The 13,311-nt window shown below is 39.2% G+C and overlaps 1 protein-coding gene across 2 annotated transcripts in view; it reads right to left on the minus strand.

Moving 5' to 3' along the window:
* Positions 1-13,311, minus strand: part of LOC144060374 (aryl hydrocarbon receptor-like) — a 46,208-nt gene that overhangs the window by 12,291 nt on the left and 20,606 nt on the right. The window lies entirely within an intron of this gene.

Consider the following 13,311-nt stretch of genomic DNA (forward strand, 5'->3'; position numbering starts at 1 on the left):
TAGAAACTGCTTGTTCTAAATAAACAATATTGACACAACTTTATCCAAGGGTGGGAATAATGGGACAATTAAAGGGCCGAATGGTGCAGAGTGATGACTACATTACCACATTTGAAAGTGCTTTATAAACAAAGACGACTTGACTTTTTGTTGTACAGTGTACAGTGCACTTATTTTGGGAACACACAAGAGCAGTCATCTACTACATCCAGCAGATGGAGCTGTGGTTGAAAGAAAGTGGGCCCTGGCCAGAGATTTGGGCTCAGTGACTTACTAGTTTATAGATACAAGTGAATGCAAATAAAATACTGTTCGGAGGTTTTATTCCCTCACCTGCAGATGTATTGGGCTAGGAAGGAACTTGAGTTTATGAAGCGCCACCACGAGGCTAGCTAGCCTCTCACTGGCATGTAGCTGAAAAGTCTCACATTCACAAAAATAAACAATCTCCCTGCCTGCATCAGTACGGAGCTTTTGTTCCCCTTTTGCAGGCAATCGTTGACGTGAGAACTTCCCTGATGTGGATGGCCACTACGGGAACATCCCAGGAAGTGGCCATTCCCAAATGGACCATCATGTCCAGTCTCGCCAACTCATTCAGGAGGGAAGGAGACGCCGCTGTCAATCAAACTTAAATCGCAGCCCTTTAATGCAACCACTAGCTATGTCATCAGAAACAACAAGAAGTATATCACTATCATGGTTCAGTTTGAACAAATCCACTGCAAAAAACCGACTGGCCGCTCCTATTCCATATCTGGAAAACCCACGAAGAGTCCCTCTCCTGTTTTTCCCCTCCATTCAGACCTTGCGTGAGTAAGTGGGCCTCTCAGGGGCCTCATGTTTGTTTTCATTCGAGTTTTCTTCCCCAGCGGTGAACCTTCTCTTCCATCTCTTTCCATTATTAACCCACTTGACAGTTTCTGGTGCCGCTCCATACAAATGTCCAACAGGAATTGCTTGCAAGATGGGCTTGATGCCTAATGGATCCTTGCCAGCATCTCTCGCAGATTAGAACTTGTTTTAGTAGATCATTTCCTGCTTTTCGCACAAGTCAAGAGTTGCAGCTTGCCTTGATTTTGTTAAAGGTACAAAAACAAACTAGATCAACGATGACATTTGTCTGCCTTTTTCCTTGTTACAACTAATTCCTTTATTTAACAAGAAAAAAATAACAATAATTGAGATTAAAAATCTATTTTCTAAGAGTGACCTGGCCAGGGTAACAAAAACACAATCATTACAGCAATTTAAGACAATTTTTTTTTATATATGTATATGCAAAAACCTCATCATACTATCATTAAAATTTCAATGAATTTACTAACACTTTAAAAACAGTCACATTGCCCAATAGTATTTGTTACGTGTTCTTTTAAAACTGTGGGTATTGAGTCACCCCCACAATTTTTTTTCACAAATCAAATTATCCAATTGCATAATGCACACACATTTGGAGCAATATCCAGGTGGGAGAAAAGTACATATTGTATGTGCAAGTCATAAGCAAGTCTCCTGTACAATAAGCAAGTCTGCTTGTTTTGCAAGCACAAAACAAAAATACTTTTCTTTCAAATACAAAAGAAATGGCACACTGATGAAAATGTAGATTTTGTAAACAGGCAACACTTGTCAAAAATTATGTTTTTTAAGTCTAAATAAAGCAAGTCCCAAATCCTAAAACTGTCATTAGATTAGAATAGCTAGATAGACGTCAGATTAACCCATTCCGCTCCCCATATTAGCGTATTTCTGCTCGGTTCGCTAGCGGGTCAAGTCAGCCCAACTCACGCATGCACTGCATTTCCACACCCAATGGGCATCTGGGACGCTGGGCACACACAATAGTCGAGCGCGGGAAACAACACGTAACCAAAACACGGAAGCCATGGAGGACGACGCTGCCCGGTATCGGTTGCTCGTTCTGTTGTTTTTTTTGGTGTTGCTTCAGATGTGGCGCTTCTTCAGAGCTCGCAATGCAAGGAAGATCGCCGACGCGAAGAAAAGGACGATGTTTTATCGTCGGAAAGCCCTTGAGGCTATACACGCTGATAGCAGTGGTAGCAAAGAACAAGACGAACACTTGTCGAAAAGGACACGTCGGGTAAGTTGTTTTGGGGGTTTTTCTCGCCGATGTCCATTACTGATGACATCACAGGACCGAGCAGCTCTGCACGGTCTACTTCCGACACGGTCAGCTGCAGTGGAAACGCTCACCAACACCGTGCTGGCTTCGCATGGTGCGGTGCTGGCCTTCAGTGGAAATACGGTATATGTCTCTGTTCCTACTCATTTTTTTAATCTGGTTCTCCTAAATTATGGTAAATTGGCTTTGGCCATCATCAAAAGTAGTCTGTCTTCTGGCGTAGTCCTCCAACAATTTAAAACATGCTGTGGGGCAATCACTGCTGAATAAACCCAAAATGGTTAAGGTGTGCTGACACATTTTAGGCCCATTTTTAAACTGCTTTGAATTTTAAAAAAATCTGGAAGTGGTACATGAGCAGTTAAACTCGTTATGAGTTTTGAATGGCATCCTCCTGGCAAATGACATTGGAGAGTGGAGACTATGTACGTCTTGTTTTGTTGGATCTGACTGCAGCATTCAATAGGGTGAACCACCTAATTCTGTTGGCTTGTTTGCAGCACCAGGTGGACATTTGTGGTAGTGCTCGAGTGGTTTAGATCCTATTTGGCTGACAGAACTTTCTGTGTTGACCTTGACACAACTGGAGGTACCAAGGTCTAAGCGAAGGCTAAAAGGGGATTGAGCCTCTTCAGTTGCCGGTCCTTATGCTAAATATTAGGCAATCTCCCTCTCTAGCCACTTTTAAAACATCTCTATTCTTTGGCTTTGGACTCACAATGCGACTCAGCATTGTTTCAGTGTGTCTGCTGTATTTTGTGTTGCGAATGTATTGGTACTTATTTTATTTACTTGTTCACTTACCTATTTCTTGTGATATTTATTTGTGTATTTTATTTATTTACCTACATTAATTTATTTTGTGTAATTTTGTTTTACCTGTCTATTGCATGACTGCTTTTTATTCCATGTATATAACTTTGTATGCAGCAATGGTTGTTTTTAAAGTGCTTTATAAATAAAGTTGAGTTGCAATTGAGTCTTACTCAATTCAAGTCAAGTGACCCGGCCACCTCAGGCAAAACCCGTTTCTCTGAGTTGCGTCTAAAACACAACTCCGTTCCTCCTTAAGAGGAAAGCAGGAACCTAAATTCTGATGTTTATCGCTGTGTATGACCACCAAAAATACCTGCTCACCCCCACATCCCACACTCGTCAGTTTTGCCTTTGACCAACTTAAAAGCCTATATCATATTTAACTTTAAGCTTATACTTAACATGCAGTCGGAAAGCTTCTTCCAGTACTTTCTTTGTCTTTTTTTAGGCAAGTGTAATTTGACACCACGAGAGGCCCTCTTTTCTGCAGCTTCCTCTGTGCAGAAGTTGGGCCATTATGAGAATGGAGAAATTAACACATTTGACTCCAGGCAAACATCACTGTCACACTAGGAATGAGCTGCATTCATAGTGTCTGACGCCAGTGCATCATTGTTACGTTAAATCTATTGCTGGGAATTTAGGTGAAACGAAGGGTTACCTTTGCATGACAACAAAGCAAAACACAGACAACTTCAAAACAATCCCCCATTGATACATGCTTGGAGAAGGTGTCTGAAAATATGGTAACATGCATACTAGGACAGGAGTTGGAAATGCAACGTTGTAATGTGACACAAATTTCTTGTACTAGCTGTCATCTGAATTGCCTTCACTGACTTACACTTAGTAGTAAGTAACATATGCCTGTTTGTGTTTTTAGGCACCAACAATTGCCATGTTAATGAACGGCCGAAACGACTCATTTTTGTTTAAATTGAGTTCAACAGCCCCTTACATACGCAATATATACAGTCTTCTTGAGAATGGCAGTATGTTGTTTGTCGCTGGGGCACAAGGAGAGTCAGACGGGAAGAAGGGGGCGGGGCGGGGGGAGGAAATGCAGTCACAGCCTGGAGATCTGCCAGACTGCGAGCGAGTATAAAGCATGCCGGCAATGCAAAGGGGGATATTATCTTGATTTGAAAACATTTAGTTCCAGTTGATCCTGTACAGAGATTGCTGTTCTCACGCATATGTGCAAGGAAAAAGGCTGCAAACGGCAGCCAGCACCGTTGCTGATCGCTCGCTCCAAAGGTTCATTCCTCCCTTCAGTTGTGTGACAAATCACACAGTTTACGTTCGCAACTTCCACACGGGAAACATACTTTTATTTAGTTGATTCAACAACAGTATCATGCAGATGTTTCAGGGAAAGGGTGGGGACATTGGACTGGACGTTTATATGGAGAGTGCAGCTTCCTGATTCCTGAGTTCTTGTTGGCGCTTTAGCAAGATTTCCTTACTTATCTGACAAAACAAACACACGAATCTAGCAGAAATTAACAAGAGAAACAAACACCACTGCATCCTTGAATATTTTAACAAAGTGCCTGTCTTGTCCACTCAATGGCATTTTAAGGTTACTATCAGAAATGACACACCACAAGGAATTATAAATGCTAAAGTAAGCAATCCTCATCGGTCATCTCATACTATAATGCCCCTTTTCCATTGTACCAGTTCCACACGAGAACGACTTTGCTTGGCCCTGAGTGAAACTTCTCCATTATACTTTTTGTGTTTTTGTGCTGTGTGGTTACAATGGAACCGCTTTTCAGAATCTCCTCCGAGATGGTTCTGGTTAGCAGGCCGACCAAGGCTGAGTGGGGCTATGAGATTACTGACTTCTGATTGGCCGACAGATCTAGGCATTTTTTAAAGATGTGCAGCAAGGAACTCCGCTGCACAAGCTCATTTCCTGGTTTTAAAACCGGCCGCCGGCGCCATCAAGCCCTAAAAATACAGTATTTACAGTACAGATAATTGTATTTTACAACAATACTTAACCATATTTACAATTTCATGTGTACTAATGGGTGAAATAGTGAAGCTAGGGATAATTAAGCAGCGCAGGCTTACGCAGTTCAGTTAACCCTCCCATCCCAATCCGTGCCTGTTGTAATGGAAAAGTAACGGAGGCCGGGTCGGGCCAAGCGAGGCCGTTACAGTGTGATGTCCAGCTGTTATAGAATATAATAGTAAGTAGTAGACATGTTATGTCTAAACTTTAAAACGGCGGCCTTTGTTCCAGAACCCAGAAGGACGTACTGTAGGTTTTGGTGCTACAGTCTAATCTTGAAAAGCAAAATCTACACGAAAATCAAGAGTTATCACACGCCATTAACTCATTTGCTCCCAAAAACGTATCAATACATTCTATTTTAAATATTACCATGCTCCCAAAGACATATTTATCTGTTTTTGTAAAAGTTTTTTTATGCTAGAGCAAACAGAAGGATTTGATGCAGCCTCTGAACTTAAGAGAATGCTTGAAGCAATGGTTAGTTAGTACTAAAATGGCCAGCAGGTGGCCGCAAAGTATAAGAGATCAACCAGGGCCATGATGCAAAAAGCTGATTTGTGAATAATGATGAAACGTTGCTATATTCTAATGCTAATTGCTGCAAAACGGAAAGTGATTTAAATAAAAATACAAAATACAATTTCCTGACGAAACAATATTCTGTGGGCCTTGCAAAATCAGTCAAAATCCATTAAAACAGCCGTGAGCGAAGCTGGTTGCTTCAATGTAAATGGCTGGGAGTAAATGAGTTAAGGACAAAATATCTATGTGGCGGTGAAGGTGGAGGAGGTGGTCACTGGCACATTGTAACATCTGGCCTTTGGACAAACAAACTGACCTGCTCTCTGCTGCCTGTGCTCTTTGAAAATAAATTAGGTTTCGGCCAACCTTCCACACAGAGGAAAAACCAAGCGGTCAGCCTGTGTCACTGTGACAATTCTTATCAATCCCCTACAAAACAAAACACTTTTTAAAAAATCTGATGCTTACAGTCAGCGGTAATGCTCGCTGTAAAATATTATGCATGTGTAGTCAAGGGGGGGTCAAACTAATTTTCAAAGGGCGAGATGCAATTTTAAGGCAAATTAAACTAAATGAAATGTAAAATTATTCTTACTCCGTAATGTTAAATAACTGTTAATATATTACTAACTCAAATAAAAAAACATTACATATACATTTGTATATAGATGTAAAATAAATTACTTGTTGATCTGCTATTATAATCATTATAAACCCGATAACTTATATACAAGATGCAAATTAAACTGCCGCAAAGGATAATGAAGATGCCTTGGATTGTAAACGTTGTTTTCTAGTTGTGATGATACCCTGTTTTTAAGATTATTGCTACTTTTAAGAAGCTAATTAAGTAGGCCTGTCATTATAACAAATTATGCTTGACGATTAATTGCCCTACAAAATACTGCAATAAAAGATAATATTGCGGATTTCTTATAATTTTTCAACTAATATATGATAATGGTATAATAATGCAATTTTACCCATTTATAGACAAATAAACTTTAGTTTCTTGAGAATATTTTAAATTAGAATTATATATTAAAAATATTGTAAATATCCTAAATAAATCATCAAACCACCAAAAACAATAAATAAAATGGACTGAGTATCTGTTAACAAAAAAGACAATTGAATAAAAACTATTTAAAAAAAAAAAAGCACAACTAAAGTAAAAACAATTGCACTTTGATATACGTATATCTATATTAAACTATAGTAAATATTAAGATAAGAAAATAAGATATTTAACAGGCAAAACAAAACTGCCAATCCTGTAAGGACCTTTGTCAACAAAAATGCTCTTGAATCAAAACTACTCAAAATAAAAAGCAATGTACAAAAAAATAGACACTGATCTGTAAAAATAAACACTCACATGTGAAACAATAAATAAGCTAAAGAACCAACGAGTTTTTGTAAAGAAAATTGTACTGTAATATACTGTATGTTAAACTTTAAGTTCAGAGTCCTTGGACATTAAGATATTTAGAACAACCAAAACATCCAATCCATTTAGAACCTTTGTAAACAAAAAGTGCAAACATAACACAGAACACTCCTTATGAATAAAAGCAGACGCCTCAACAGGCCGAATGCAAAACTGTAGCTAGCTAGATTTCACGCAAGAAAGGCTAACATTCTGTAGCATAAGGCAGTCACACTCATTGTTTTGAGAATGTGCTGCAGTTTCTCTCGAAGTCGGTTGGTGTCACTATGGCTGGCATCGACAGGATAATATTTCCTCTGTATTCTCTGTCCAAATCAGGTTGCTGTAGCTGTTTTTACCTATCGGAACAAAAAACAAAGAGACAACAATGGAGACCGTAGAACATTGCGTGCAAAAACAAATGGACCTAGACAAAGAGATTATGCTTTAACTCAAACCCAAAAACGTGTAAATATGTTTTTTTAATACTTTGTCTTTCACTCTCCAAAACGTATTTATACGATTTTTATCTTGTTTTGTTATGCAAGAGCAAACAGAAGGCTTCAATGCAGCTTCTGAGATGAAGAGGTGACTTAAAGCAATGGTAGTTGTTACAAAAAACGGCCAGCAGGTGGCAGCAGAGTTTAAGAGATCAGCCAGGGCCACCAGGAATGTGAATACTGAATATTGATGAAACTTAGCTATATTAAAATGCTAATTGCTGCAAAACTGAAATATATACAAATATTTCCTGATGAAAGAAGAGACTCTAATCTTTCTTTTGGTAGGTTCCATGTTTTTATAGCAATAGAACGCAATATTCTGTGGGCCTTGCAAAAAAAAAAAAAAAAAAAAAAAAAAAAAGTAAAACAGCCAGGAGCAAAGGGGGTTGCTTCAGTGAAAATGGCTCAGAGTGAATGAGTTTGTATTGTGAAATCGATCAAGAAGACGGTGGCGTAGGAGGTACACTGACTTAAATACTATCCAGGACTGTCAAAAGTCCAACTTTACTGTTCACATCGACCATTCCTTGTATGAAGTCGTGAATCTTGCTATGGCAAGCTAAATAAGTCATCACAGCATGTGACTAAACGGACCAAACACGAGAGATGATCAGCACAACATTCTACGTGCAGCAACAAATTGTGACCTGTGCACGGCATGTGTTGCATAGGGGCCGCAGACGTGCCTTGTGACACAATGCATCGGTCACGTGATGCCATGCAGCAGTTTGTCACCCACACGAACGCGGGAGTATAAAAAGGCCTTTAAGGCGCCAGTCCCGACTCACGACAGATACAGGGAAGTTAATTCATTACTCAGTGTCTTTGGTAAACAATTATTGAGCCCGGCAAACTTATCAAGCTCATTTTTAATTATCGTGCAATTAATTGATTTGTTGATGACTGTGACACCCCTAACTACAACTTACAAGCAGTCAAAAAGTTTTGAACTGGGCAGACAGTGCGATGAAGCAAGGGTATCCAGAAGAAGAGAAACTATGAGATGCAGCACTTATTACCAAAAGAAAAACAGCTGGGAGTGTTAAGAAAAGAAGAATATGAGAAGAGAAGAAGAATATACACAGGAAGTTAAGTGAAGTAAGCACACTCACATTTAAAGCAGCAAGACTTGCTACTTGTCAAAGTTAGTGTTCTGTTTTCATGTTTTACAGAGGCTTACTTCCTTATACACTTGTGTGACAGTTAACTTGTCGACTGGTCACGACCGCCGTCTGCGGCTAATGGTATGGCTCATGTCGTCATTGTTATTTTTTAAACTGCCATATCCCCTGCTGTTACTGCTGTCAGTATGCCTGTCTGTGACAACATTGGGGCTAATAGTGTCATGGCTATATATAACCGGCGTTAGCAACAGAGTGTGAAAGTTAGAGCGCATTTCACAAAAAGTACTTAATGTGATGCAAACCTGCCTTTCATGGCAGCATGGCCGTGAAAAAAAAGGGAAGCACTTTGTGGCTGATGCCTGATTACATTTCTGACTAGGTCTGGACAATTATCGGAAAAATAATAATCACTTCTTTTTTTGTGGATTGAGATTGAAATCATGAGTAATAAAGCGATTATTCATTGATTTTAAAAAGTAATATTTTTTCAACTACTAAAACTCAACTACTCAAAACTACTATCATAGCCTTACGCTCATTCATCCCTTCATGCTGAACACTTTATTCTTGAACACTATTCTGTTTGTCAAGTATAACATAACCTTATAAATATATAAAATTCAAGCCTCTTCCCATATTCTTCATTTTCAAACTTAAGCATTACATTACCCTCTTTATCATATTTATTTTATCTTATGCTATTTTCACAAGTCTGGGGACTTAGTGGGCTATCCTGGGACCTTATGAGGAAAAGAAAATTCTGTGACTCCTTAAACTAAAAAAAAGTTAAAATAAAAAAGGAAAAAAAATACTGTACTACTACTACTAAAACAGTAATTGCAAAACAAATACTAGGTGTTCCTGCGCATTTTGGCCTCTTAGGGGCAGTGTGATGCCGTGCAGCCATGGTGTACACGCTTACAATGAGAACAATAGAAAGTTGCAATTTAATTCTATTAAAATAACTTGTTTGTACCTTAAAGTCATCTATCTGTGACTAGTCGACTAGCAAAATGGTCGTTTGTGGAAGCCCTAAATGTAACAATGTAAAGCAAATAACCCCCACATTTTTGTTGGAAACACTTTTTTCGCATTTCCTGTAGTCATGTGACCCCGCCCAGTAAAATGAATAAAAGGAAGTAGGAAGTGAGTATATTGGCAAAAAGATGCTGAGTTTCCAAATTCCAGGCAGGAGGTCTAGAGGAAGACCAAAGAGGAGGTTTATGGATGTAGTTAAAAAGGACATGAAGGTAGTGAGAGCAGAGGATGCAGTGGACAGGGTTAGATGGAGGCAACTGATTTGCTGTGGCAATCCCAGAAGGGAAAAGCCAAAGGAAAAGAAGAAGAAGAATGAAATACAGGGCAACTTGCTTTTCCTGAGGGGACAATAAGTCTTATGAAGGACAAAGCGGTTTAGCGATAGAACCAAGGCTGCCGGGGCTCCATACACGCAAACTATTTATTCTCGTGACGTTGCATGAGGAGCTATTAGCGTGACGTGAACTGCCTACAAGAACTGCAAGATCTCGTGAGAGTCAAGGCAGGACATTACAAGAACTACGCCTCAGAAGCAAATCACTCTTCAATGGAAACACCTCCCAGTCAAAGTTGTACTTAAGCGAAACAGTAGAAATATCACTTTTATTTTAATGTTGGTTTTGCACAAGCCTCGATCACTCTGTATCAGTAAAAAAAATCCATCACCGTAGCCGTCATGTGTCTTAACACTTCAGGCCCGAAGCAGTCCATTAGACAAGATTTAAGTGAATCAGGCTTTAACCCCGCCCACTAACTTTGACGGGTCAGTTTGACAGATAAAATAAATTCATGAAACGCTACAACACAGGACTATGAAATAAATAAATACAGAAATAATTAATTTAACTTTGGCACTTTTGATCCTCCATAGAGTCAAACGCACCAAGAATTTTGAAAATCGGTTGATGGGCTCCGTCAATGCTAATCCCTGAATTTGAATTAAGAATTGAAACGATAACTACCACACAAATAATTTTTGTTTTTGAAAAACAAACTTCTTGAACCCTCAATATGTGGGCCAACAGCAATGTGGGGTGAGCTGGGTTCCAGTAATCATACGCAATGTAGTACTTGGGAGGCCCAAACCTCTGCGGAATGGGGGTATGGTAACAATGAAAACATGATTAAAAGTGGTTACTTGCATTCTCACGCCATCCTTGAACAGCAAGTCATAAATCAAGAGGAAACCCAGTTAAGCCTTGGCGACTTATTCACAAACTACATCTCCACATAGCGGGCTTCCCCCTGTACGCACTACCTCCTGGGAGCCGCCAGGACACAACAAGCCGCTCTTTATTTCTCTTCCATTTGTGTCATGTGTTTGGGGTTGTGCGTACATGCTTCAGATATCCCAAACACTAGCAGACGAGGCTGTGTTACCACATCGCCTCTGATTGTTAACAGGCCCTGGATGTTTTCAATGAGTCTTTTTTCCTTCCTTTCTTTCTTTTAAACACAAATATGTCAGCAGCAGCGAGCTACAAGGCTTGCAAAAAGATCCAGCTAGGCCTCATAAAGTCATGCTACAAAGTCTACTGCCATAAATAGCTTGCCGCACACTATCGGCTCTTTAAATCTCCCGCGCGACGGTCACATTTGTTCTTTTCTTTCATTCGACGATTTTGCAAGATCTTAGTCTGAGGTTTCAGACATGTCCCCACTTGAGCACCCATCCATGGCTGGTGTTTTGACCAGGAGTACCCCACAGAGTCAGTTTTGGTGAGCTCATGCAGACACACAACAAAGCATGTGGCTAGACATTGTGTCTTGAATCATGTGTAATCACTATATGCACGGAAAGTTTATATAATTACAAGCAAGGTTGAGTCTAAATAATTTAATTCCAGAGGAAGTGTTACCACTGTGACAGTGTTGAGAACAATAGCGCATTAGAGTACACAACTACTGAATTGGTTTATAGGAACAGCACTTGATATTGTGCAAGTAATTTACCAGATTTCCCCAAATTGTGGTATGATTTATTTATTGAACTGTGGATGGGGGAAGGTATCTATTAGGGAAGAGGTTTTAATTGTAAATAAAAAAATATATATATATTAAATAAAATTATATTTAACTAATTTGCTCCCATAAACGTATAAATACGTTCTATTTTAAATATTACCATGCTCCCAAAGACGTAGTTATACGTTTGTTTGTTTTTTGTTTTTTTTTTTACGTTTTTTATGCTAGAGACTTTACAAAAGGCTTTGATGCAGCCTCTGAACTGAAGAAAATGCTTCAAGCAATGGTAGTATTACAAAAACGGCCAGCAGATGGCAGCAGGGTATAAGAGATCAACCAGGGCCACGTTGCAAATCAGATTTGTGAATACTGTAATGATGAAACTTAGCTTTATTCTAATGCTAATTGCCGCAAAACAGAAACAGATAGAAATAAATTAAAAATTCTGATGAAAGAAGAGACTCTAATCTTTCTTTTGGTAGATTCCATGTTTTATAGCAATAGAACACAATATTCTGTGGGCCTTGCAAAATCAGTCAAAATCCAGTAAAAGAGCCTCAGTGAAAATGTCTGGGAGTGAATGAGTTAAACATGTCAAGTAAAAGTCGAGTTTAAAACAACTAACAAGTTAGACGACTGGAATTTGACCCATGAAGGCCTTTTATGCCAAGGTTAGACTACACAAATGTGGCCCGTTTTGACCCGATAGATGTGTTGCAGACAAACCTCAACTAAGGATACATTGAGCTTGCTTATTTTGCCACATGAAAAAAAAATTCTTTCATTTGATAATAAAAATGTTAACTATCACAATAATATCGATATCGCAATATTTAACAACCATATCGCATATTGCATGTTTTTCCAATATCGTGCAGCCCTAGAGTGCATAGCATTTGCCAAGTGCCAAGTGTGCGGCATGCACTCGCTGTAAAAGGCAGTCAGAAATTGTGTTCATTCCTGTCACACATCTCACGTTATGCCGCCATTGCAAACTACCCCTCCATTAATGTTTTTAGTCTGCTGTTTTGTAGTGCACAATGAGCTCGTTCTTCCTACAGAGCCGCTAGCTCCAGGACGGACTCACACTTGTGTTTCACAGTCCTGTATGGCCACAAACTGTTTCCCTGCTGCCTCTTTCATTTTTGTCCCACTTCCCCGATGACCTGTGCTGTTGGACTGTGCTCTTGGCGGCGGGACATGATGATCGGGCGGGGTTTGGTTAGTGTCAGAATTGTAGCATGGCCACTCGCCCAGTCCAAGACACATAACAAATTTATCTGGTAATCTGACCAAGCGGCTGTCGTGAACAATGAAAAAAGTTGTGTAGTATGAGCTCGGCATTAGCCATAACCGGTCAAAATTAGTGTTTTGAATTTTAGCCTAATGCTAGATAAGTGGTTTGGAAGATAGATGGATGGATGTGATGGATGGATGGACTCATTGAAATGTATCTAGTTTTAAATATGTAATTTAGAGGCTTTATGTAGTATCAAATGTTTCATACTTCTTTTTTATTTCAAAGTACTGTACATAAAAAAACACTTTAAAAATATGAGGTCTTGAGGTTTCTCATAGTGCAATCAATTAAATGTGTTTCATTAGTTTCTACCCACTTGACCAGTTCAGCCTTTTTTTCCAGGAAAACCCCAACAAAATTACAAAAGACATTAGAAAAGACATGCCGTTGAGTACACACATTTACTCATTTACACACATAAACTCTGGTTGAGTATCAATTA

This window comes from Vanacampus margaritifer, chromosome 11 (assembly GCF_051991255.1).
Source record: "Vanacampus margaritifer isolate UIUO_Vmar chromosome 11, RoL_Vmar_1.0, whole genome shotgun sequence".
NCBI lineage: Eukaryota > Metazoa > Chordata > Actinopteri > Syngnathiformes > Syngnathidae > Vanacampus > Vanacampus margaritifer.